Raw genomic sequence first — 27,204 nt, 5'->3', positions numbered from 1 at the left:
TGACAACACGATGATCATGGGGGGGAAACCCATCTGCTTCTCACCTTGGGATGCTGACTCAGTGATACTACAGACAGTAAAGGAGACTTCCTTTTGGGAAGGACATACAAGTGTACACTGGGAAAGGGGTGTGTGCAGCTGTCTGCGTGCTCAGCTTTAAGGGCTCGAACCAGTTGCAACCAGTTGTGGATGACTTGCTGCCCATTTTTGCAATTCACTGTAACTTGTATTGGGAAAGTTATGTTTTATGGTTAATTATCCATGGTCTGTTTGAAAAAATAAATCAAACCATTGTGAACCACCAGGATTTGCAGCTCCATTTGAACTTTACTGTACTTTTGATTAAACATTTTTGTAAATAAAAACAAACTGGTTTCTTCTTGTTTTTGGTTGTTTGTTACTTGTGTTCTGGATATAAATATTGTGGCAATGGTGGGAGAACGAGTTATGGATTATTTACCCTTGGTTTCATGAGTTGTGAGTTACTGGCCTTATTCTCCTTCATGAGTATAAATAAATGTATAGTATTAAATTCCAAGTCCTGTAAGACAAATGGAACGACTGAACTGAAACCTTTTAAAACCAAAACCTTTTATGCTAAGTCACAGAGCAACAAAACAAACCCCAAATTAACATTTAAAAAGCTTCTACTGTGGAGCAACAAAATCCCCCAATATTATATAATCTGCATTTTAAAAACTGCTTGCCTAACGAGCAGCAGTCTATTAATGATTCCACATGCTTGTCTTCTCACTGCTTTTATAATTTAGAAGCCATAGGTGATTTACCAGAGATCACCTCCCACCCTCAATATCACCACCAGAAAGGAGCCTTGAAAACAACCAGCATAACTAACTGAAGTAAAAATTGATTTAGGAAGATCTGGAATTATTGTAACTAAAAGTAGTGAAACTCTACGTAAAGGAAGAACTTTATAAAAATTTGTCTATGGCCTTCATCCTGACACTTATATAAATAAAAGGAGTCTGAAACACAATTGTCCAGGGAAAACGAGAAAAGCCAAGATTCAAAGGACCTATGGCACAGGGCAAGAAGAATGTGTTTGAAATCCAGAATCTGAAGCTCCCAACACATCTGCCTATGGCACTTAATGAGGACCACCAAAGTAGCTTGCCAAAAATTATGTTTTAAATGATCTACTCTTCCATGCAACACTGACCACTGAAAAAGACCTCTAGGAAACATAAAATTGCCTTCTGCGATTTGCTACTTTTATAAAGACAGAGACAGGATAATAAAGGCTTTCTTAAAAAATGGGGTGACCTGTCCATCGCTGGGACCTGAAGAGCACTGTATCAGATTTCATCTTACCCTTCCTTCCTCTCAAGGTTTGCTGCTCACCTGCAGAAGCACTGTGAAGGAATGGCTATGGAAGGTCCCTCACCAGCTCACAAAACTGGTAAAATATTTATGAAGGGGCTAATCTTTGCAAGGCACAGTTAGAGTAATTCTGCTTGGGAAGGTAAGTCAGTGGCTAAGGTTCTTGTTGCAACATTTAAAAATATCTATTACTACAGCCAGCGGGGAGGAGAAGCGAGGTTCAAAGTGTTATGAAGGATTTCTGAAGAGTTAGAAACTGTTTAAAACTCTCCCTGGCTTCTTGGATGCCTTGAGAACAGAAAGTTTAGGCCTGCCGGCCCTTCGAAGCCTGGATCCCACATCACCAAAGGAAAACTCAAAGTAGCCTATATGTTTCCAAGGTCCTGGATACAACTGAAAATGAGGGCTGACCTGAATCATGTGGCAGCCATCGGACGCTGAAAGGTCAATTCTGCCCTAAGTACGGTTCAGAGAGTGTAAAAACCCACTGAAATGAAAACGGAAGCTATTCTGAGAAACAGGCAGAAAAAAAAAGTTCAAAGATATTTTACTTGAAGACATTTTCCTCTATTTCTTTTATAATACACACCTTTAACTCTTTTTGACAACCAAGAAAACGCTCTAGCTATAGAATTCTACGTTTTCTCTTAAATCCAGGCAGCCCGTCTGAAACTCAGGATATACAAAATGACTCCTAAGTGCTTGGATACAGATGAATAATCATGTTCAAATGGTATTATAAAGTATGGTATTTTACATGATGCAGGTATATACGTACAGAATTGCGTTCCTGGAATCCAAACTCGGCCATGACACATGGAGAGGGACACTCAGAAAATGTATACCTAGGAATATGATTTCCTGGTTTAAGAACAGAGTATTCTGACCAACTTTCCTTATTTTTCCACAAATCTACCTGAGCAATAGATCCTTTTAAGGAAAAAAAAAAAAAAACAAACCAAAAAACCAAAAAAACAAACAAACCAGGAAGCATACTGATAAAATACCTAAAAAGTATATACGAGCTCACTCATTATACATTAAGACAACTAAAGATGCCCCTTTGTGGTCAGAGATACTGAGACACGATAATCCCAACCCTCTTGATTACTCAGTTGCTGCAAGAGAGACACACATTGAGGCACTGAGACCTTAAAAACAAGATAAAACTCTCCTGGCTATGCTTTTTATCTTTATGCACCAGATTTTTCCATACAGAGAGAATCCTAAATTTAATAGCTAACACATAGGTGAAAGGTAAACAAAATAGGACATGGCCAAAATCTTTTTTTTTTTTAAGTGAAGGAACACTCACTGCTTACCTTCGGTAAAGTCAAATGAACCAATATCATCTGGCTTTTCCATCCAGAAGAAAATATGACCTGGAGGAATGTTCCTGATCTCCAGTAGAAGGAGATTCATTTCCTCGCCTCCCCGTCTTGGATTGCATTATGAATGACTGGAACTAGTACCAGCCACCACCTCTCACACATATTTTCCCCTAGCAGATACCCAACAGTGCCTAGGCCTGTGCACCCATTTTATGAACATTTAATAGCAGAAACTACAAAGGAAGAATAAAACAAAACCGGAAAGTCTTCCAACTTCCCTCATCAAGTGCATGTCTGATTCCCAGAGGACATCAGTCCATTAAGTGAAATAAAATATTATAAATATGGACAGGAGACTAATAGACCTCATACAAATCTCACTGTGTTCCCACTTAAGCTGGGTAGGGAGTTATTCTGGTGAAAAAGTCGGGGTGGGGGGTGGTGTGGGAAAGGAGTGAAGGGCTACAAAGAGACAAAGAGACTTAGAGGTGGTGCAATGAATTCCCTTTGCCAGGGAAGAGTATGACAGAAAGTTCTAAATGGAAATCCCAGAAACTGCAGGCTCCTAGTGGAACTGTTGTTTAGGGGATGAATTCTATAGGGAGTTTGAACTAAGTGTCTGTGCTATAGCATCTAGATGTTTCTTCTTTCATTAAGACTTTGGAGTTTGTCATGAGAAAACAAAACAAAACAAAACAACCCAAAAAACATTAGAGCTTTCTACAGCCCCCAAAGTAAAAGGCGAGAGAAAGACAGGGTTTATATAACTGGCTTTTTACATAAATATTACATCAGGATACATTTCAAACGAAAACACACACACACGCACGCACACACACGCACACACACACACAGCCGTCTTCCTTATTCTCTATTTTAAAATTCATTTCATACTTTAAATGTTGTTGATTTTTCGCAAAACAAGTAAAAACCAAGTCAGCATTAAACACCTCAGAATAATTTCAGTCTTGTATTACTTGGAAAATTCACCACATCATGGAGGGTCACAAAATCCTGTTTTAAAGTCAGCGAAGGCACTGACAATTATGGGATGTTTTGCTGCAGCCTAGGGCAACTAGAAATGGCCACGGATGTTAACGAACTCCCTCCTCAACAGTCTGAGAAAAGGGAAAAAAAAACTGTAAGTTTCCCCATCTGTTATTTCCTTTTTTTTTTCTTTTTGGCTGTGGAAAAGTAAAATTATGCAAGAGCTTTTGAATGTAAAGGCTGTGTGTGCTTTTTCCCTTTTTGTCTCTGTGTACCGGTTATGTGATGTTGCGTAACTGAGTACAGAGTAGGCGGTTAGCGTTTACTATTGATTTACACTATGCCATCTAATGAATTCATAGCACTAAAAAGAAAGGAACGAGAGGGGGAGGGAGGAAAAAGAAAGGAGAGGACGGCAAGAGGAGAAAGGAAGAACAGAGGAAAGAGAGAAAGCTTATTTAGAGACACAGTTCTAAAGCCTAGAATAGTTTCATTCTTGTTTCCTCTAGCTCTGACTTCTGGTTATTGTTCAGGTCTCAGAAAAATGGACTTTGAGCTAGTGACCCCGATATTCCAACCTTATTTCTAACTAGGATTACTGGTAGGTAAATGTATGAAAGTACTAATGTGTCAAATTACTTGAAAGCAATTCCACTCAACTGTCAGACTTCTCCATGTGCACTTACTATCATTCTCTCTATGCATTTGTGCCTCTGTATCTGTGATAGCCAATGCTATAGTCCCACTAGTTTACCTAGTCCCAAATACTATTTGAAAGACACACGAGACAAGTAGAAATACATTCTACCTTGCCCATCTCCTTTTAAAATTGCATGAAGAATGCATTTAGAAATCTTTGAAGAGGTCACTGTTTTATTTCGGAAGAAGATAGGCCACCAATTATTTGGCTACCCAGAACTGCCTAATACAGGATAATCAAAATGAGAAATGGGCAAAAGGAGGAAAGCTTCTAAACTGATGAACAACACTTGAAAAAGAAATTCAAATGATTTCCTACATTCTGCCCATGGAGAGCACTTAAAATTTAATGTTTGACCAAGATGATGATAGACATTCCTAGCCCTCAGTGTTTCCCATGCCGTACCGTGAGTTCCTAAATCATAGGCCAGAAAGTAAGAGTGAAGTTGTTTCTGCTGCCAAGTATAGGACCTTCCTGTACCTGACTGCCCTCCTATGGCTAAGAACAACTAGTAAGGTGAGGAAGAGAAAGAGAAGTTCTTGTTACTAGCAGCCAGCTCAAGGACAAGGCAGGGAGCTTGTGTCCTTCCTCAGTGTGGGTTTGTAAATGGGGTCTAGGAAAAATCACAGCCAGAAGAAAGAATAAGAATGTGAGCTTTCATTTCTCATCATCCAATCATCTCTTTTCACCCGATTTAGTGTATTAAATATTAAACGGATGCCTACTCATTCATTTGTCAGGGTCGCTTTAATAATGGATGTCGTGTGTTGAGCACCTAGCACAGTGCCTGGCACATTCTCTATGCTCAGCAAGTATTTGTTGAAACCGTAAAATGATTATGGAGAAACATCTCTGTAAGAAAAGTATCTTAAAAAGCCTAAGAAAAAAGAAAAAAAAAAGCCTAAGAAAAACACATTCCCATGATTTACAGGAACTCTTAAGCTATGTTACTCTATGATTTATCTGCAGACACGAAATGATGGTATAGAGGAAGTATCAGATAGTTATTTGGGGACAGTTGTGTTCAGTTCCATTTTGTTGGAAAAAAGCTTAACAAAAATTATAATGCTGATAGCATCAGCAAAGTTTTGTGTTCATTTCCACTAGCCCTTTTGGACTATTTTTCATTTCAGTCTTGGGCACAGAAAAGTCCATTTTAATTTCCACGGACACATTCTAAAGGAAAAGTCATGGGATATCAACATAATTCATCTTTTAAAAAATACTGAGAAGAATGTAGCCATTTAGTAATGGGAGAGAATATAGCTTTTTGTTGAAGGGCAAGGCAGGTTGAGTTTTGATTAGGTTATGCAAATTTAAATTAATAGCAGGGCAACCAAGAATGTACTGATTTCCATTTTCTTGGTTAAACAGGAGTTTTATAAGAAAAATATTCTGGATTAGAGAGTCAGAAATGCCATCTTTCAATGAATTGGTGAATGAGACCTTTAGAGGAAAAGTTGCATGGGCAGTCTCTCAAAAATTTCAGTTGAAGAGTCAACTAAAAGCATGTTTGGCAGTGGCAGCCATAGTAATTTTTAAATAGTGGGGCTACCATGCAATTAGCAAGGACTACCTTGCTAATTCATCTAGGAACAGGCATATACATTTCAGTCAAAACCTTCAAAAAGTTGTTTTTTGTTTTTTGCTTTTTTTACTTTGATCAATGATATAATCTAATCAAATTTAGCAACTTCCTTAAATAAGCATCCTGGCAGTATAGTGACAAGACCATCCCACATGCTCTGCCATTTCATGGATTCTAAAAAATGAATAGGAACTTGCTTGGACCCCTCATTTTATTCATGAAGATTCTGAAGCTCAGAAGGTAAGCTTCTCAGGGATATGTATTTTGAGACAAAGCTGGAACTAGTAGCTAAAGCTCCCAATTCCTCTCTCCACAGCATAGAATAAGTTAATATTGTATCAACTGAATCTTATTTTATTTTATTTTTTGGCCTTTCTTTCTCTCTTTTTCAAGTTTTTATTTAAATTTCCATTTGTTTACATATAGTAAAATATTAGTTTCAGGATGAATCTAATTTTAAATGCCATAGAGAAAGATCTGAAAAGATTCTTTTATAAGAAATCTTTACATTATGGAACAATGTTCACTTTAAAGCTATTTTATACTTCATTTTTTATCTTTAATCTTTCGTCCTCTTTCCATTCTTGCTTTTAGTCTTTGGATATTTGGATAGAGTCACTTTTAACTCTCTTTCTAGTTCACTTATTCCCATTCCTGATCTCAGCTCTTTCCTTTCTCTCACTCTGCATCTCTTTCTCCAACTTTTGTTTATTACTCTTCCTCATAAAAATCATTGTTTTGCTCACGTGCTTTGAGATCCTTAGAAGTCATAAAGGAAGAAAAAATTTGCATTTAACATTATACAATACATAGGCTTTTCGCATATACTCAAATTAAAAAATAAAATCTGCAACATGATACTAACAGTGTAGAGGCTTTGTCATTGGATGTTACAGCTGTGTAAACCCCGGCCCTGTCAATGAGACTGGAGCCTATGTTATAAGGAATCTCATCAGATGGAGAGCAAAGCTCACAATCTCCACACCACTCATTTTCCACTTCACCATGTCACCTTTCTTTTCCCTGTCTTTCCATTCCGGAGATACAACTATTTTTGGACTGATTATGGCATAGCAGAAGAAGGTCCAGAGAAATCCAGTGGCTTAATGTGGCTTCATGATACTGGCCAAACCCTCTCAATGCCAAAAAAAAAAAAAAAAAAAAAAAAAGAAAGAAAGACTTACATACAAAATTTGCAGTTACAAGGAAAGTAGAGTCTGAGGAGATTAAAAGAGAACTTGGATATGAGAATGAGGTCCCTGGATAACAGGAATGTTGCTGCCAGAATCTAATTAAGATTGTGTCATTGTTTCCCTTATAAAATGTTAACTCTTATGGGGTTTACAATGCAGCTAAAATGATCAGCTCTAGGCTGAACACAGCTCCAAATATCTTCAAGTGGGAAGTATTTTTTCCCCTCTTTATTCCCTAAAAGAGAAAACATAAAGCAAATATTCAGAAATTTCAGTGGTATTTGGATTCTGACCTAATACCTTTCTCCAAAAAAAAGACTAGGTGCAGGGGCCTCAGTTGGTTAAGTGTCAAACTCTTGCTCTTGGCTCAGGTCATGATCTTAGGGTTGTGAGATTGAGCCCCACGTCAGGCTCCACCCTGAGCATGGAGTCTGCTCAGGATTCTATCTCTCCCTCTCCCTCTGCTCTTCCCTGGCCCTCTCTCTCATAAATAAATAAACTTTTTTTTTTTTTTTTTTTTTTAAAGAGTAAGTGCTAATTAAGGAGCCTAATCTACAGTGAGTTAAAGTGAACAAAATCCACTGTGGAATGAAGGACATTAACCTAATATATGAGTGGGAAATAAAATAAAAGGATGTCCTATTATTGTAAAACTTTTAATGTGCATCACTTGGATAGATATTTCATCCATTTTATTGATGTGAGTAGGATTTTGGGAACACTGTGTTGAAAAGTCTTCCACTCCTGTTTGCTAACTAGGAAAACTTAACAATCATGGGAGGCAAAAATTCCTAATGGTTTCTTTAGATCTCTTCCTCCATATTCCCGTTTTCAGGGTGGGTATTAGATAACTAATAATTTTTTTAAAACCAATTTTTCTTATTTCTCTAGCATTGGCTGTGATGTCTAACAGCTACAGTGAATGCTCTGCCACTGGTGAGAAGGGACAGGAGGAGGAAATAACAGACACACATTAAAATTAATAGGCCAGGAGGAAACTAGCATTTATTTAGTACATATTACATGCCATGTACTTCATTAGCATTATTCCATTTAATGAAAACCCCCTGTGAAGTAAATAAGATTGGCTGAAGTCTCATAGATTAGCAACCTAGTTACAGAGCTGTTAGCTAACCTGCTTAAGGACACAGAGCTAATGAAAAAGTTGTGCAGGTGAGGATCAGGACCTATTTGATTCCCAGGCCCACAGGTACCATAAAGCACCACAAAGTCAGCAGCAGAATATGAAGCCATCTAGCAAAACAAAACAAAATAAAACAAAACAAAACAAAACACCCAAACCAACCCAAACCCATTCGTGCCAATGATGAGAGCCACCACATGCTCTAAGTAGACAATGGGAAGGGTAAATGATTCCTAAAAAGAAACAGGTTCTTGCTTTGCTCTTGCTTCTGATAAATCCCTGTTTTCTAAATGTGTATCTGGAAAATGTTTTTTTGTCATAGAAAAGAAAACGCACAATTTCCCAGCAATCTTTCAACCAGACCCAATATTTGAGTGTTTATGAAAATCTCTTTAAAGATTTATACTAAATAACTAGACAATAGCTAAAATATAATGCATATAAGATCAGATGGTTAGTACATCAACAATTTTAATATGACTGTGTGTATGTGTATGTATTTGGGTGTATATGATATGTGTGCATGTGTCTATAAATTTTTTTTACTTGTCAAAATTTCTGGCAATTTACTATATAAAGTACTTGACAAAAGCTAAACAGATTAAATATGTTAAGGCAGAAGAAAAGGAAAGAACAAAGAAAAGAAGAGGAATGTGTGTCTGTGTGAGTGAGAGAGAGAGAGATGTCCTATTCCTAAAACCACTGGGATTTTTTTAATGTATTTTTTAAATCATGACTTGGAGAGAACTTAATAATAAAGTAACAGTAGCCAAACAGATTTGAAAGGATAAATGAACAATTCTTTAGGCAGCATGAATTTATTCCTCAACTTTTAATACATTCTTATTGCTTTGTCCTGCCCTCCTTTTGTGCTTTAAGTCTAAATTTGATTAGGAGCAGGAAGGAAGAAGCACTAACTTCTGGCTTAGCAGAAGCACAAAAGAGCCGAGATCTAGAACATCTTCCTAGCCTTCTTTTCTCATCCTTATAAGGAAAAGCAATAGTAAACTAAACAACAAAAAAAGCAACAACTTTTGACAGTTTTGCTTAGGCAAAAGCAAGATTTGTTTCAGCACAACTTCAAGGGCTTTCTTCAAATTTTAGCTTCTCTGGATGGTCTTACGACAAAGCTGAAGAATAGATGCGATCTGTTCAGGGAAATAGATGAGATCTGGAGGAAAATAGGAGGCGCTCCTTATTTTCAAACAGTATTTAAATGCATGACCAAGATATAACTTGCAACGTTAAAAAAAAAATTACACAGTTAACTCAAACCTGCTAAAAATAACTCACAATACCCTCTCCACTAAAACAAAACAAAATAAAGCAAAAACTCACAAACAATTATTTTGACTGGTGAAAACAGTGACATGAAAGTAACAGATGGAAGCCCAGTTTTACTCACACAACACACTCACTAAACACAATTGCAAGCGTCCCCACAAAAATAACTTAACAATGGTGACTTTGGCCTTGTGCTTCAAAATATCTCTCTTAGGTGAGTTTCCTTACAGACTTCAAAGGGTGTGTGAAAAATAACGTTAAACCAACTGTCTGTCCAGACCTGGAAACAGGAAAGGGCTGCCAATCACAGCCTGCACACGAAAGGGATCTTGTCACCTTTGTCAAGTCCTTTCTCAGGACTGGAGTAGGTGTTCTTTCCCTATGTATGATTTCTTGTTGCCAGGTAGTATTTTCAAGAAAGGTGACATATCTGTACTCTTAACAAACAGCACACTACAGAGCATCTAAAAACTTCATAAATCAAATAATTAAAAGTAACAAATCTTCCTGCTAATTGCTCCTCAAAGTTGAAAGACAGGTTATTTTCTTACCTTACACCGTGCCTTCTGATCTGACAGTGTCATTCAATCAATAATTTCAATGTCAGTTACTGATTTTCAACTCTTTTATTACAAAGACTTCAAGCAATAATGAAATGGTGCTGATCTGCTTGCTTTCACTCTATATAACATCTATATTTATATGCTTTGCTTCTATTTGGATCTATATTTATCTGCTTTATCTGCCTACAGTGCATCTGTTTCTCATACACACAGACATATATTTATATATATACACACATACTGTATATATATATATATAGGTTATATATAAACACACATACCCACAAAAAAATGTATGAATGTATGCTAGTGTGCTTATTTCAACAAGCATACAGGTGCATAAATACTCAGACACATGACAAATAGACCAAGAACATAGATGTACATGTAAACATAGTTGTAAAAGGAAAAAGCATATTTCAACAATAGATATGTCTACAGTCCTTGAGACTTACACACTCAGCAGTGACAGCCATAGACTACTCTGGGAAGGAGAAAAACTCTTCAGAAAGCAAAACTACCTAACAAAGTAGAGATTATGCATTCTGACTTACTCATTTTAAAGACAAGGAACAGAGACACTGAGGCTCAGAGAGAAGGTCTGCCAGCTTTCTGGTGGCAGACCTGGAAGTAGCACCCAGGCCTCTGCCTTCTGGATTAATCCTCTGCTATGCTAGCTTGAGATGATGAAAACATTTTTCTAAGACCCAATATCATCTTCTAATTTCCATCCTATCCTATTCTTCCCCTTTCTTTGCTGCATGAAATGGAAGCAATTCATTCAAAACACTTGGAACGGTTCCAAGTGTTTAAATGTGCTGTATCATTTCACCTACACAACAGCTCTATCAAGCAGGTATTCTTGTTCATGCCCATTTGACAGAGAAAACACTTGAGGCCTGGTTGTTAAATCGCTCACTCAAAGTGACACAGCTAGTGAGCCAAGAAGCCGAGCTCCTCTGATCCTCCACAGCCTGTGTTTTTTCTGCTGGATCGTAATGCTTTCCTTAATACAAGTCTGAATGCCCTTCAAACCCCCGAGGACCACAGCCTAAGCATCATATAAATCTAACAACTGGGCTGATGCGTAAGGCCTAAAAAAGAGGTTCTGTCAGACTGAGACAAAAATAAAGGGAGCAGAACAGGTATCAGCTTCACATCCCTAGTATATAGCCCAAACCCTCAAAGAGAAAACCGAAACATGCAAAATTCGGGCCAAAAAAAAAAAAAAAAAATCCCACCCCAAGGGTAGTCTTATGTGATTTAAAGTCTTAATAACTTCTAGTGTATGAACATTTTATGTCCTTTTTCATCAAAAGATTAGAGCAATCTGATAAAATTGAATCAGATGGGAAATAGAGGCACAAGAAAGAGAAGGGAAGGTAATAAAAAATAAAAAGAAAGAAAGAAAGAAAGAAAGAAAGAAAGAAAGAAAGAACGAACCACACCCCTCTTCTTCTCTTGGGACAACATCTCCAAAAATAAATAGTGATCAAAAAATACAAAGCCAGTACCAAAAATTGGTATTTCACCCCCACTTGAGTGTTAAGAACAAATTCAGAAACGCACCCATGTCTACGGTAATTTCATACAGATTTCCTCAGATAGCAAACCAGTGGTGAGCTACCCCGACACACGGGAGTTTTACTCGTTGTTCAAGCTTACACAGCACCTAGCACTAGGAGATGCCATGTGGATTTGTGAAATTCCCTGGGGCATACTACATCCATAAGCCAAGGAACAGAAATTACCCTGATCCATACATGCAGCTCTTCATCTGTGACATATTGATAATTACTCTTTATTTGTGAATTAAATCATAGTTATAAAAACAAGTTTCAGACATTTGTCACAAACAGGGTGCATTTTACTTAACTCTTTCAGAACACCATCTCAATACTGTCTCTAGGAAATGGGAGCTATCCTTGAAAAGGATAGTGTGGAAGGGCAGCGTGGATAGGATTATGGGTGAGAGAGAGAGAGAGAGAGATTGGGAGAGAGACTTGAATTTGAATCCCAAGTCTTCTACCCATTAACGATATAGATTTAGGCGCATCACCTAAATGGATCTGAATCTCAGTTTCATTGCCTGTGGAATGAAGAATAAAACCACCGATTTTGTAGGAACATTGTGTGGATGAGAAAGAGTCCCACAGCAATGTCTCTCTAATAAAGAGGGGCATTAAATATTAAGTAGTATATGTTTAAGGAGACCTTTTGGCTGTGGCTTTCTACTGCATAAATGATATACAGTTCTTTTGGGAGTAAAAGAACACGTGAGGTCCTTTTTATGCTGGTTTAATCAAAGACAAACTTTTTGGTGATCAGGTATGTTCCAAGTGATGATAGAAATAAAAGCATTTCATGGCATAACATTTTCACTGGAAGACCTTAAAGTACTTAACAAACCCTCGACTTCTGCGATTGTGGCTCCTTTCATTTAACAACTGGGCCAAATGAAGCTCAGAGATACATCCCCCAGACGAATAATAATTTTTTAAAAATCATCACCAGGGGTGAGTAGAATTTCTGTCTTTAACATCTAAGCCACATAGTGTTCAGCTGAGTAATAACTGTGGCAAGGTCACAGACACAAAGGGCCATGGTTCCCCAGAGCTCTTTGAGATTATTCACTGAGGCCAGAACCATTAGATAATGCTGTGTACATCTGCTGAGATAACAAGGGTGAGTCAGGGTTAGGTCAGGGTTTCAGGTTAGAGGGGTGGGGTGAAGTGTGGCTTTCAGATCGAATGCTGACAGCAGTTTCATTTCAGCAGTGAACATGCCACACAGTATTTAATGTAGGAGGAAAGAAAAGAAGAGGCAGCCATTGGCGAGAGGTGGTGGGTGGGAGCAGGGACCCGGTAGGGATCCAGGAGGGAACTGTGCCTCAAAGAGGAGACCCTCCCACGTGCATACACACTGAGAAGCGGACAAAAAAGCCCAGGGTGCAGCATAAATCCTGCTATCCCAATAACACACACAGATGTTCCACCATTGTTTTCTTTTATGCACATTTTAATTAAGAGATCAGAATCAAGCATTAAAATGTTATTAAATGGCTTGTTTACATTTTCACTATATGTCATTTGTTATGCATTTTCAAAATGTGTATCTCTGCAGAAGGGCTATTTGGAATTTTTATGTCACTGTTACAATCCTCCCTCTAACTCATACCAGTTTTAGGAACTGTCAGAAAGCCTGTTTGGTCCATGCAGTGCGATGGGTACTCTGGCTTCTTTAATTCTCAATCAAGCAATCCTTGGCCCCCTCACACCTCCCTGCAGTGTGACAAACCACACTGGCTCTATGGTACTGGCTCTCCAGGATGTCCCAGGTCCACAGCAACCTTTCTGATTATTCACAAGAGGCCCTATTTTTAAATATTGTCCTGTTGTCCTCACAAGAAAACAGAGCCTATATTCATGTCATCACCTTCCCTGAGCAGTCTTGAAAATCTCAGGAATTCAAAGCTACCACATGGAGGAACCTGGCCTCCTCCCAGTGGCACAGACTGACCCGGAGGGGACACAGGGGGAAAAGTGGGAACGAGATTTTTTATTTCTCTCCCCATGCCATCACTTACGTCTAGTCTACCACTTATCTCTATTTACTTCTGCAAGAATCCCTTGAGTTTCTCCACTGTTACAGAGTCGAAACAGATACCCAAACCTTCCCTTCTCCCAGACTCCTCAGATAGGAAGACTTATGCACACAGTCCACCTGCAAGTGTGGAGCACAGGTGTCCTATAGTTGGCTTTCCCATATGGTCTAGTGGCCCACCTTTCATATTGTGCCTTATGACTCATGGTGTCTGGAATTGTAAGGCAGAGGGCAGGACTCATGCATGTTCCGTTCAGTGCCTAACATACTGTGAGTGCTCAATTAGCCCAAATAAGAGAGGTGGGTTTCCTCTTTTCCTTCCTTCCTTCCTCCCTCCCTCCTTCCTTCCCCTTTCTCTTCTTTCCCCTTCCTTTTTTTTTTTCTCCTTCCCTCCCTCCTCTCTTCCTTCCTTTCTCTTTGTCCAATTGTTATCTAATATAAGCAGAATGCTTGTACACAGCAGGCACAAAACAGGAACACATTCTAATCCACTGTCAGATTATATTCCTTAAACTATCTCATTTGCAACATTACTGATCTACAAACACGTTTCCATAACTTTAAATATAACGTTGACGTAAGAGTTAAGTTGAGTTTGCTGTAACTGGTGGACCAGAGAGGATGGCGAGAAAATGAATGGCACACTTTAAATGGAATTTTCTTTTAAAAGGCAAGTTTAAGATGTTACCACAGAAAGAATAAAATTGGTACAACTCTCTGGAGAGCATCTTAGCAACATGCACCAAAAACTTAAAAAGATATGAAATATTAATGACCCCAGAAATTTCACATCTAGCAGTTTATCTAAAAGAAATAACCAAAGATCTACACAAAAATTTAGAATCTAGAGTTTTTATCATGGCAGTACTTACTACCATTGTGAAAATTTGGAATCTTTGACAAAAGAAAGTTAAGTAAGTAAATGATCATACATCCATATATTAGAATACTATGCAGTTATTAAAAATCATATTTTGAGTACCACTCAATGGCATGAAAATGATTTTGGAATATTTTGGAATATTTGGAATATTATGGAATAATTTGGAAATTAAAAGGTGTATTAGCCAACAATATGGAAAGGTTGATCTATTATTTAAGTAAACCTTGCCAAGTTAAATATTTTTTTAAGGTGTGATAAATGTGTACACACATAGTGAAAAAGGTCTGAAAATATATATGGAAACATTAAAAGTTGTTTCTGGGCAGGACAATTTTAAATAATTTTCTTTCTTTTGAACTTTTCCATAATGAAAGCTTATTACCTGTGTAACAAAATATTACTTAAATTATTAATCTACACAAAACTTCCTTCCCTAAGTGCCTAAAAAGTGACTTTCTATGAGCATTTTTATGCCTAGGAGTCTTCCCTCTCCTGTTTTTATAGGTATTATGTGCTGTTTTCAAACATCTAAAGTGTTTGAGATTACTACATAATTATAATAGATACTCTTATCTCTTAAATAGAAACCTTTAATAGTTTATGATTTTAGTCTTAGGCTTCTCCTTAGAAAAAATTCTAATGGCCTGTGAGTTAATGATGTGGAATCTTTGGAATCAGAACTGAGCTATTGTATTTATTTCTCCTGAAGTCCTAAATTTCGCATTCAATTTAGGCTTCATTATAGCAATTCATATCACTGAGTTATATTACTTAGGCCTGCAGCATAACACTTTGCCCTTTTTGATTTCCAAACTCTTGTTTATTTCACCAGCGCTATATTTGTTTCATAGATGCTGATGCTATAGAGAATACATGAAACATAGTCAGTCATTCATGAAAAATCATCATAGGTTTGGCCAAGTAAAGAGGAGTTCACTTGAATGCAATCTAATTCCCTATGCAGTGTTCGATGTAATAATTGTGGTATTTCTTGCACGCATGGATCCTAGTAAGAGATACCACTTCTTCCACAGTTTTTACTCACGTGTACACCCGCACCTAGCTATAGGTTACTATGTGAGGGACTATTAAGTAGTAAGAAAATGGAGGAGCCATAATAGGTCACAAGTGATTTCAAGTCATAAAAGAGGTAAAGGACGTATAGTCTATTAGTACCAACAGAAGAATTGGGTGGAGATGTGCAAAGAGGCCAAGTCCTGCTAACCAGTCTACTAAAGTCCCATGAAGCCCTGCTGCAAAGGTCCCTGGAACAGCCTTGCATCTGGAATGCCCTCAACAGAACCTCTCCTTAGAACTCCTTTATTGTGCCATGTATATCTCAAAAACATATCCTCACCACTGAGCCAACTGAGTCTCTAGTCCTTTAAAGAAAATAATACCAATAACATCAGACACCCAAACTTTGACATTTCAACAGAATCCAAAAGACAGACTTTTTTAAAGCTTGAGTTTCTTATTTCGCCATAGAAATTTTAAATTGCTAAAGTGTAGCATCACAAGTTTCTATGTCAAGTCTACGGAATTATAAATTTATCTGTAAATGATGTACAAGGTATGTAGGGCAGTGTGGCAACCAGGTACTAAGGCAGGAAGTTACTCTTGAAACAAATTTGCAGACTTCTGGGTTCCTACCAGATAATGGCAGCAAACTAAATTTGAACTATCAAAATATTCTCTATAAGTAATGTAGATCAACAAGGAGAGAAATTAAAACCACTTCTGTCTATAGCATAACTAAAATAGAAAACTATACGCTTCAATTTCTGCATGAGTCATGAAATAAAATGGAAGCCAGAAGAGCCAGCTTGGGAGCCCCTACTAGAATGATGACTGGAGAAAACTCTAGCTAGGAGTCTAGTAGGTCTATTTTCCCTAGGAAATAATCAAAGCTTTAGGAAGGAGGTATGTTCCAGAACAAGCTCCCTGTGAAAAGTACAAATGCCAGGGTCCTCCCAAGACCTATGGAATCATAATTTCCAGAAGTGATAGCCAGGCATCCACATTTCAAAGCTCCAAAAATGATTCTGAAATACTCTAGAGACAAGGACCAGTGTGCCACTGGGTTAAGTTTAACATTTATAAATTCATCTTCCCTAACTTCACAAACACACAAATTCTTTTCTTGCCAGGGTAATCTCCTTGTTCTCCAACCTTGCTTTCCCTCTGAGGAGAAAGTGAACTTATGTCTTCATACATCTACTCTCAACTTCCCCAATATGAAATACAGTGCGTGCACCTTACTGCCTGTTTAAATTCTCCCCACTTCCAAAATTGGGTTCAAGTTTTACCTTCCTTCTGACTCACATACATTCCACCTCCATTAATAAACTACAGAGTATGTGCTTTCCCTTCTGTCTTATATCATTATGGATACAATAATTTATATTTGTCTTACATTTCATTGAGATCATAAACCTCAGGAAGTCTTCATATGTTTTTTTTTTAATTTTATTTATATATTTGACAGAGATCACAAGGAGGCAGAGAGGCAGGCAGAGAGAGAGAGAGGGGAGGAAGCAGGCTCCCCACTCAGCAGAGAGCCTGATGTGGGGCTCGATCCCAGGATGCGAGATCATGACCTGAGCCGAAGGCAGAGGCTTTAACCCAAGCCACCCAGGTGCCCCTTCATATGTTTTCATTAGGACCTCTTTTCTATATACATCTGGGACTTTCCAAAGACAGCAGAATGAATGAAAGTAGCACCTGTGTATTCATCATCAAATGACATAGGGGATACATATTTACTTCAAAAACTGCTCAGAATCCATGCATTGCACTCTGTGAGCTTACATTCTAAAAAAAAAAATACATATGCAGAAGTGAAAACAAAAAGGATAAGAAGGGTTTGTTTCTCTAGCATTAATCCTTCTTCTGAGTTCCTGAGTCATCTATCCAAATACCTACACAATTTCTTTACTTGGGCCAGAATTGCAAAGTCAACATGTCCCATATTAATTCATAATTATCTCTGCCCCCAAATCTGCTCTTTCCCCTATATCCTCCATAGCTCCCAACTCCACAGAGTTCATGATATTGCTATTCATCCAGTTCCTAACAGCAAACACCAAGGATGCATCACACTTGAGATATCTCTTTTCAATCTAGACCACATCAAGACCCTCAGCAATTGCTTGCAAATTACATTCAAATTATTCAGAATTGAACTATTTCCCTTCCCCTCTGCTCCCATTGCCCATCACAAACTGGGCTCCTAGAGTAACTCCTGACTGGTGTTCTAGTCTGCCTTTAACCCTTTTAGCCTATTTTCCAAAGAGTAGCCAAAGATTTTTTTTTTTTAATTTTTAAACTAGAGCACATATCACTTTTTAAACATTTATTTTTACTTATTTGAGAGAGAGAGAGAGAACAAGCAGAAGGGCAGAGAATCTCAAGCAAACTCTGCACCAAGCATGGAGCCTGACATGGGGCTCAATCCCATGACCCTGAGATCACAACCTGTTTCGAAACTGAGAGTCACCAGGAGTACACACCCTTTCTAAAGCCTGCTAACAGCTTCCTGTTGGTCTTTACCATAGCCTGTGTGATCTGATCCATACCTAGCTATGTGATCATTCATGCTTTATTTCACTTGAGCCACACGTTTCTTCTTTTCTTCCTGGAATATTTCAAGTTGTTCTTACACTCTATAGTATCTATTACCTGTGCCCCAAATCCTCTTCCTCCTGATCACCACATTCTTAGCTCCTTCTCATTATTTTAATCATTGCTCAAATGTCCCTTGCTTAGCAAGACCTTCACTACCTGCCCTATCTCAAAGGGCACTCTCTCCATCATCTATTTTTACCCCCGTATGCTGTCTTGTTTTCTGTTTAGATCGTATCATTATTTAAAATGATATATTTTTGCTTATTTAATTATTGGTTTCTCTCTCCTTTCATTATAAAGTAAGCTTCCTAGGGGACTTGGGTTATTTTATCACTATAGCCCCAGTAATTAGAACAATGTATGAAACATTATAGGTGGCTGATAGATACTAGATGACTGAATGAATACATGCATGAATAAAGTGTTCCGAATCTCATCCCAGTCATATCATCTTTAAATAGAAAATTTTTATTCTGCATGGTGTAGTGGCTGCTCTGGATTGTCCCAGACGCCTCTGTTCTTTCCATCTGACTGCATAAGCCAATCTGGGTACCCACCTACATGTTGCAGCTCAGGTCTTAGAATACAGTTCTTGGGAAAAGTGAAGTGAAATCAGATAGTTAACTAAAACTAATGTCTCCTCTGAGTCTATAAAGGGAGGTGTTTTCCCAGCCCAACCGGTCCTCATGTCCTAGGCTGGTGCGGAATGCTAAAGTGGCGATCTTGAACTTGAAGGACTCCCAGTCTGGAGGGGGAGTGGGGGTACTCTTTTGTACTCTCTGTTTTGTGAAACCACCAAGTATGACTCATCTTTGTGTCCACAATGTTCAGAACATTGCTGAGCAGATAGTAGAGCTTCAATAAATGTTTATTAAACAAATGAACAGACTGATCTATGAAACACACAATAACAATTTTAAGTGCTAGTCTTCGGTCTTAAGCTTTGCGACAATATTAATGAATCTCAGCATCTCAATTAGATGGCTACTTTATAAAACTCATTCTTGCAGCTTTTCCCCCGCCTTCATAGATTAAGCTGAAAAACTCCTTATGAAGGACCATGTCTTATCCTTGGTTCTTAGCAGTATGTCTGGCTGCAAAAGGGGAAAAACTCCAAAGCAAAGGATAGAGAAGTTAGAAGTCCTGGCAGGAATCAGTGAGTATTAAAGAATGCCAGTCTGACATGATTATCAGATGTTAGGTGATGAAAATCATGCCAACTAACATATGGATTCCTACCCTGTTTCTATGGAAGATTTGAGCTCTAAAATTATTTCCTGAACACAGGGGATCGGAGCTGATGCTGATTATTTACTATGAGACTGCTACTTTCCAGAATATTGCTGATCAAAGTGCTAGACACTCAATGCATGAAAGTCTACACCTCTTTACTGCACTCTCCTATAGTGAGGTAAAATGCTTCAGCAAAAGAATGTTATTAAAAAATAGTTCCCAACAGCAGGTTGTTCGCTAAACATAAAAGCCTTTTCAAATACAAGATGAAACAGATCATACAACTATTACATCAATAGGCCTCAGGGTAACTGACTGCCTTGGTTTACCAGAGACTAAGACTCCTAGAATGTGGGACTTTCAGTGTTAAAATAGGGAAAGTTCTAGGTTAGTCAACATGACCTGGCCACCTAATCCTGACATAGCATGTTAATTTAATTTTCACGTGTTCATGTATATCTACAAATAGGAGTTATACATGGATGTAGACTATCATAGACACTGGACATTATCTGGCCACAAACATGAGAGGATTAAGGAGGAATATGCCTGTGTTGTTCCAGTGTACTATATGAAGTACAAATCCCTTTTTAAATTTTCTGTCCATGCCCCTCGCCCAATGTTGGACCTCTTTCTTATGTTTTAAAATTCTATGCTCATATTGATTTTATTAAAGTCAAAGGATATTAATTTGGAGTGTTAGGACAATTTCCTTTTCTCCAGAAGAAAGGGAAAAGTGAGAGCAGCAATGGAGATCGGTCTCCATTGACGCATGGACTCATCTGTTTTTTACAACCCCAAATGTGGTAATTTATGACAGTGATGTCACTGTAGGGAATTAAAATTTTCCTAACCCAGAATGTGTGTTTTCTACGTATTCCAGAACTGAACACATGCAGATTAAGTTCTAAAATCCACGGTGAGACCTATCAAAAGCATTCTAGCCTGAATTCTGCTGAGGTTTTACTGTAAGACAAATTGGGACAGCCCCTCATTGTTTCCTCCACATCCCAGTGGCCCCCTCACAAGCATCATCTGGTCTTAGTGAGGTCCAAAACAGTAGCCAGTCTTTGGGCAAGGAATAGTCTTCAGAATCTGGATTACAGTCTGAAAAGTATTGCATTTTGCAGTGTTTACAGTGCCAGGCTTTAAACATTGAAGGGCAACATCTTTCTAAGTATCTCTGGTCAGTCTTAGCAACTAGACCTACTTTTGAGGCTCCATTTCTTTTATGTCTTTTAAATTTAATGATAAAGAGGAAAGATCTAAATTTATAATACACATGAAACAGTGAAATTAGGAAAAAAAATTCTATTTGATGTGAGTCTGTTTTTTTTTTAAGCTCCCATGACTAAAAAGATCAACAGTTACCTACATTTGTAATATTTATGCCTCCCAGACTCAGTGTAATGAGTTTCATCTCTGATCGAATTTTTATAACTGACTTTCATTTACCTGTGAAACAGAAAGCTTTGGTAGGCTCTTGCCCTAAAGAATCAGATGCAAAAGTTAGTTCTATTGCAAGGAACAGCAGGGAGGAAAAAAAAAATCACCCTAATATGCTGCTCCTGTATTCATTCCTCTGCTTTTTGCAGGAAAAGCAAGCCATGGCTCTAGATACCAATACTGACATAAGTGAAGTACAGAGGACTGAGGAAGCAAAACCTGAGAAACAGTCTTCTGCTCTCTTCCATGAAACTGTGGTGCGTTCTCTTCACTTTGGCCAAGTGCCCAGCTAAGAGAATTCTCCCTCAAGATGAGCATGTTTCAGAGCGAACCCTTAACTGTTGGTTTCAAAAAGCCCAACCTTACATTCTGTTTGGAGCTTTGGTGAAGTAGGTAAGCCAAAACAGAGGAGCACGACTTCCTTCATTAAACTGGCTGGAACCCAGGTTATACTAATTCAGCCTAAATAGAAAACCTCTGCTTTTCAATCCCTTTGTTCTCTTGGATGTCACAGCTCCCTGCTCTATTCGCTTCCTTTTATAGTCTTTCCTCACCAAGCATTTCAGGAAAAAAAAAAAAAAAAAAGCTAAATAAAGATCACAGCCTGTTCCATTGTGTCCCCTTCTTCTTCATCATCTTCTTTTCCATTTGTGCAATGTTGTGGCACCTATTAACTACCAATGTTTTCAGAATGACATTATACAAGGTGCAGGCTGTACCACTGTGCCCTAAAAATATCAACAACTGCATTAGTCTCACAATAATTAATGGCAGGCATTATGCAAATGACAACTTTTTCGCTGCAAAATAATGACATTTCTTCATTTTGAGCAGAGTTATGCAAAACAATGAATTTAGGATGATAAATCACACAGGAGAATTAAGAAAGCCATAACGTTCCTGCCCAGGCAGGCAGAAAGATAGACAGACCAACAATTTAGAAGACATTGTTTGTTCTCACACCACTATAAAAAATCATAGCCAGTCGGCCATTAATGTGTGTGGGGTTTTTTTTTCCTTCTCCCCTTTAGGCAACAATGCATAAGGGGATGCTAAATTCTAGCAATTGGATCATTACAAGTCACAAGCAAATTTTTCTTTATTAACCTTAATAAGTCATTCACTCAGAGACTATAGTCATCAGGCAAATAAAAAGTATCACATGCCATTCTGCTACACATTAACTAATTCCTTATGCAAACATCACAACATATAGCAATTACTGCCGCTCAAAAAAACAAAGTCATTTTCAATTTATTTTATTGCTTTTATACTTGGCCATTTCCTGTAGCACATTATCGTTTCTTTCCATAACAACCCGAGGTGGAATGGAGAAGAATTTCAGCAGCAATGAGCACTTCCTTTAGCCACCTTTGTCATACCTTTTCCCCTTCAGAACCTGCCATAACAGGTTGGAAATAGCATGTGTTCCTTCCCAGCAAATCTCCACTGCTCTAATGGGAATGGCACATTCAGCCCCGGCCCCGTGACAAAGCAGATAGGGAGTCAGCAGAATGGGTCGTCTAACTATCACCCACATTTGCTACCATAATGCTGACCGCTTTCCATGATTCTGTAGAACAAGGTTAAGTGCAGGTTTAGATCTGCCACTAACAGGTGAACATAAAAGTCAATATATTCAGTGTTCACCTGAGAGATGCCTATTATGGTTAATGAGAATTATGGGGCTAGATCGTCATGCTCCATTCAGCACATAACCTGTCCCTTCAAGAGTTCAAAGTGAAGAGCAATAACAAATATGAAACTCCACCCTCCAATGTCAAATAGGCCCTCTTTGTTTTTTCTGTTTTATTCCCCAACATTATTTATCCAAGCTCTCAGGATGTGAAACAAACTCTAAGTAAACCTTACACATGGCCAATAGATTTTTTTTTTAAGCCCATTTTACAGATTGACAAGTGGCTTCCAAGCAACCAGGGGCTTTTCACGAAGTTGAACAATGAAACAGATCAGATCCGACTAACTCTCCAATGTTCTAACCTCTGAAACCATAGTCTCTTTCTCATAATCATAAGCACTCCTTCCTGCTAGTAAACAATTATGCTGTAAACAGCCTGTACATGTCCCTGTTCACACAATAGGATCATCATCTCCCTCTGTTCTCCTAAATCCACAATCCATTCCCCCCTTTTAAAGGTAGAACATTTCCAAAATACACGAGGGAAAAGCTCCCTTTTCTGTTTCTCTTCCTGAAGGTAATAACATTTTGCAGTTCTCCTTAAATAAAATCCAGCCCATGCTGGATCAATAAGAATGATGCCCATTTCCCTAATGGCAGCCGATTGCCATTTGCTATTCAAATCAGACTAGATAAATTACAGTACATGCCAGGGAACAGGCCAGTGAATTAAGACAGGCCTCCAGAGGACCAGCGATATTATTAATCTTTTAAGACACTATCATATTTCTTCTTGACAGTGTGCGTAGACTCACAGACACACTGCACCCAGATTGAAATATCAGCTGCTGAAAAAATCAATAGTGTTAGAAACACAATAATTTTTGGTCTGCAGGGCCTACACTAAGCAGCACTTTTACCCTTCCATGCCATCTCTTCTCCTACTTCCCATTTCCGATTTTCTCCTCCTACTTTCTTGCTCTTCCCTTCCCATTCTTTGGTTTTAAGAGCTGGTAAGGCCAAATGATAAGATACTACAAGGGGGTTTCCAACACAAACACTGGTGATTGTGGTGAGAGCGTTGATTTTCCATGGGCTATTTGAAACGCAGTATCACTAGACTAGTAAAAGGTTCTGATGTGGGACTGTTACTCCTATGCACTTAATACAGACCCCCAACCCTATGCATTTGGTTCTGTTTTATGGAGAAATGCAGATATTTGGGGGAGGTGGTCAGACTCAGAAATCCTTGGGGAAGCAGGATGAAAAGAAATAAAAATAATGGAAACTGGATCAAAAATTTTGTAAAAAGGAGGGGGATTCATGGAAAAGCGAGGGGGAAAAGCAAAACAAAACTAAACACTACAGGAGAGGTAAATAGGGAGCACTATGGGTGGGAAATTATATATTTTGAATTATATCCTAAAATTCTGGATTTCACTCCTGCCTCTGCTATTTACACACTGTATGATTTTGCCAGCTACTTAATCTTTAGAGCCTTGGTTTCCTTACCTGTTAAGTAAAACAGTATCAGTATCTACCTTGCAGCAGTCTTGTGAGGGTTAACTAATAAGATACGAGTGATTTCTAAATAATACAGAGCTTTATCAATGGTTGAAAATGATATAAATTTTATTTCTATTAGAGAAGGATTTCTGAAATATGTCTGTTATTTTTTCCTTTCTGGAACTAGAACATCATAAGTGGACTTTAGATGTTATCAATAAATAAGTAGGCTGATACAGCAATGTTATTTTGGGCCATATTACTGGTAGCTAATAGAATTTGACCTAGAACCAAAATCTGTTGGATCTTACCCAATACCTTTTACATTTTACCAGACTGATTTTGTCTTTGCATCTCTTTTTACTCCAGATTTGAGGCTTTGATTCTTATTTGTGTTGTTTTTCAACTGGGAAAGTGGATTAAACAAGCACAAAACATAAAACAAGATGAGAAACTTTGCACAAGACAAAAAACTTTGTGTATTCATGCTTTGTGTATCTTTATATGATACACTCTTGATTCCAAGTGTCTCTCCAGTTACTTTCCATTTGTCTTATTCCTCTCCTGGCAAAATTTATTGAAAGAACTATCTATATTAGTGATGACCATATCTTCACTTTCTATTCTTTCCTCAACCTACTCCAATGAGGTTTTTATCCATTCCACTCTACCATGTCTGCTCTCGCCAAATCCAATATTCACATTTTCATTCTCATTTTACTCAACTTCTCAGCAGCAATTTAACATGGTTAACCACATCCTCCTACTTGAAACACTGTGGCTATCTTCTGGGACACCTCTCTTCCTAGTTTTTGGTACTACGTTATTGGTCACTTAAAATCTAATGTTTAAATTTCTTCAAATTTGAAATCTATTACTTACAATTCTATCTCAAGTGGCTTCTGAGTAGGGATAAACACAGCATATTTGGTAAAACAACAAACTCTTAGGAAGTACTTGTGAGATATTCAGGTTTTGAACGTCTGGTTTTATGACTCTGAAATGCAGAATGGAGCAGAAAATCTAGCTCTCATTTTGGCTTCAAGCCCATTTATTCTTATAGCAAAAATTATTAACAACTTCTGAACTTCCATAAATGATCTTTTAACCAGAAACTTGCCAAGCAAATTTCTACATATGGCTAACTCATAAGAGTATCTTTAATGGTACAGAATTTCAGAGAACTCCATGTTAAATTTGAAGATCCCATATATGCAGCCCCTCCCAGTTCTATCAGATTTACTGAATTGCCCCCAGTTTCTCCAACAATTGCTCCTTGAGATTTTCCTTGCAAAAAGCTGAAAACCCTTCCCAAGTAAACTAAAATAACCTGAATATGGTTTCATTTCTAGGTTGTACCCATGAACCCTAGAAAAACATGAAGATTTCTCATAAGAACACAAGATAAATGTTCAAGCAATCATCAAATGGAACTTGAGTTCGTCTTTGTGTCAGACGAAAAACAGCCCTTTCTGACTTACGGATATGGCTGAAGGGGAATACCTGAAAAGAGTGATTTCTCTCCACATCTGTCTTTAAGGCTTGATAACATTGTACCATATAAGGTCATTGACAATGCAAAATATCACAATATAGCACAGAACTAATCAAAGCCTAAAATTATCCAAATAAGCTATTTAGAGAGAATCTCAACAACTTCTTTTGAATGTGGTATTACCAAAAATATGAATAAAGGGTATTTTCTTAAGGAAAAAAAAGGGATGTTCTCATTATTTGCATGTAATTTGCCACCCAAGAGGAGACTCTGGCTTCCCTTTCTGCTTAAATTCTTCCACAGAGTCGGCTTGCCAGGCCTATAACCAAGGTCTTTCTTTTATCTAGACTAGAACAAATATTCAATTTTGAGTCATGAAAACATATCAGCAAAATTCCCAGAGTAATACTTTTATTTAATTATATACATACATTTATTATTTTTTTATGAGCTGTTCCACTAAGTTAAACTTTAACCATATTAATCCAGGGGGAAAAAATCCCTGATTGCCAACCAACAATTTTGTAAACAGTTATCTCATGAGTTAAATATTAACTTGAAAAATTTAACTCAAAACTCCAAACAAGCAGGAGGAGCCAAAAGGCCAGTAGGAAGGAGTAAAGATTTTACTGCCTCTGCTTTATCAGATACCCTTGAAAGAGAGTGACAGAATTAGGCAAGGGAGTATTTTGAGGGCAACTAGATGATGTGTGGACTTGGGGGTGAGGTACGCGGAAGCATGAAAGGAGTCTGAAAGACACCTACTGCTTATCATCAAAATCTCAAAACTGAGAGCAATGAGGTCAGACCTCATGGAACAGAAAATCCATGGGAATATGAATTCACTGATAATATCCACAGGAATTCAGGGTCAGTTAAGGTATGTGCTTGAAGAATATGGACACTTTTTTTTTTTTTTTTTAATAAACATAGGTAAGCTATCCAATATAAGGCTAGCTGGCTCATATTGCCTGCCTGCTACTAAACCTTATGTGGAACATTCTGGAACCACTCTCTCATTAGATACCATGGAATTAAGACTGATCTGCCTGTTCTGGTTCCATCTGATAATAAATAAAGCTGAAATGTTTCTGTGTAGTACTGGGTTGTTAGGGACTGTGATTTCAAGTACTAACCCACCATCACTGTCTTATCAATTCATTTCCTGATTAACAGAAATACACAACCTAAGGAAAAATTGAATCTAGGCAGTTGAACCAATGTCTGAATGATGTTATCATAATTATTGTCCTCTGGTTAGATTTTTGACTCAAAAATTTCAAGAAAATGCACATGGCTAGTAATTTGCATAATCCTGATCTCTGTGCTGTAGGATAGAGTTGATTTCTTTTTCATGCTCTTCCAGGAGTGATTAGGAACTGTTAGGATTCTTCTTGTATGTCTGTTAGGATCAGTCCTGTCGGTTGATTAAAAAAAAAAAAAAATCATCAAGACAGACTCTTTCTAAGGGCACCTGGATGGCTCAGTTGGTTCAACATGTGACTCTTGGTTTTGGCTCAAGTCATAACCTCAGGATCCTGAGATCAAGCCCACTTTGGGCTCCCCATTCCCTGCTTAGTGGGGAGTCTGCTTCCCCTCTCCCTGTCCCTTTGCCCCTCCCCAACTCATTTTCTCTCTCTA

At 38.0% G+C, this 27,204-nt stretch overlaps 1 protein-coding gene and 1 long non-coding RNA gene across 18 annotated transcripts in view; one reads left to right on the top strand and one right to left on the bottom strand.

Annotated features, from left to right (window-relative positions):
• Nucleotides 1-27,204, bottom strand: part of ZBTB20 (zinc finger and BTB domain containing 20) — a 785,951-nt gene that overhangs the window by 356,096 nt on the left and 402,651 nt on the right. The gene's annotated exons all lie outside the window — the stretch shown is intronic.
• LOC116600158 lies at nt 3,541-25,757 on the top strand. Its single transcript, XR_004289525.1, has 3 exons — nt 3,541-3,813; nt 21,073-21,316; nt 25,421-25,757. It is a non-coding gene; the product is annotated as an uncharacterized LOC116600158 (long non-coding RNA).

The sequence above is a fragment of the Mustela erminea genome, chromosome 1 (assembly GCF_009829155.1).
Source record: "Mustela erminea isolate mMusErm1 chromosome 1, mMusErm1.Pri, whole genome shotgun sequence".
Lineage (NCBI taxonomy): Eukaryota > Metazoa > Chordata > Mammalia > Carnivora > Mustelidae > Mustela > Mustela erminea.
The sequence above is the reverse complement of the archived record's forward strand: the minus strand, read 5'-3'. Positions and strand labels throughout refer to the sequence as shown.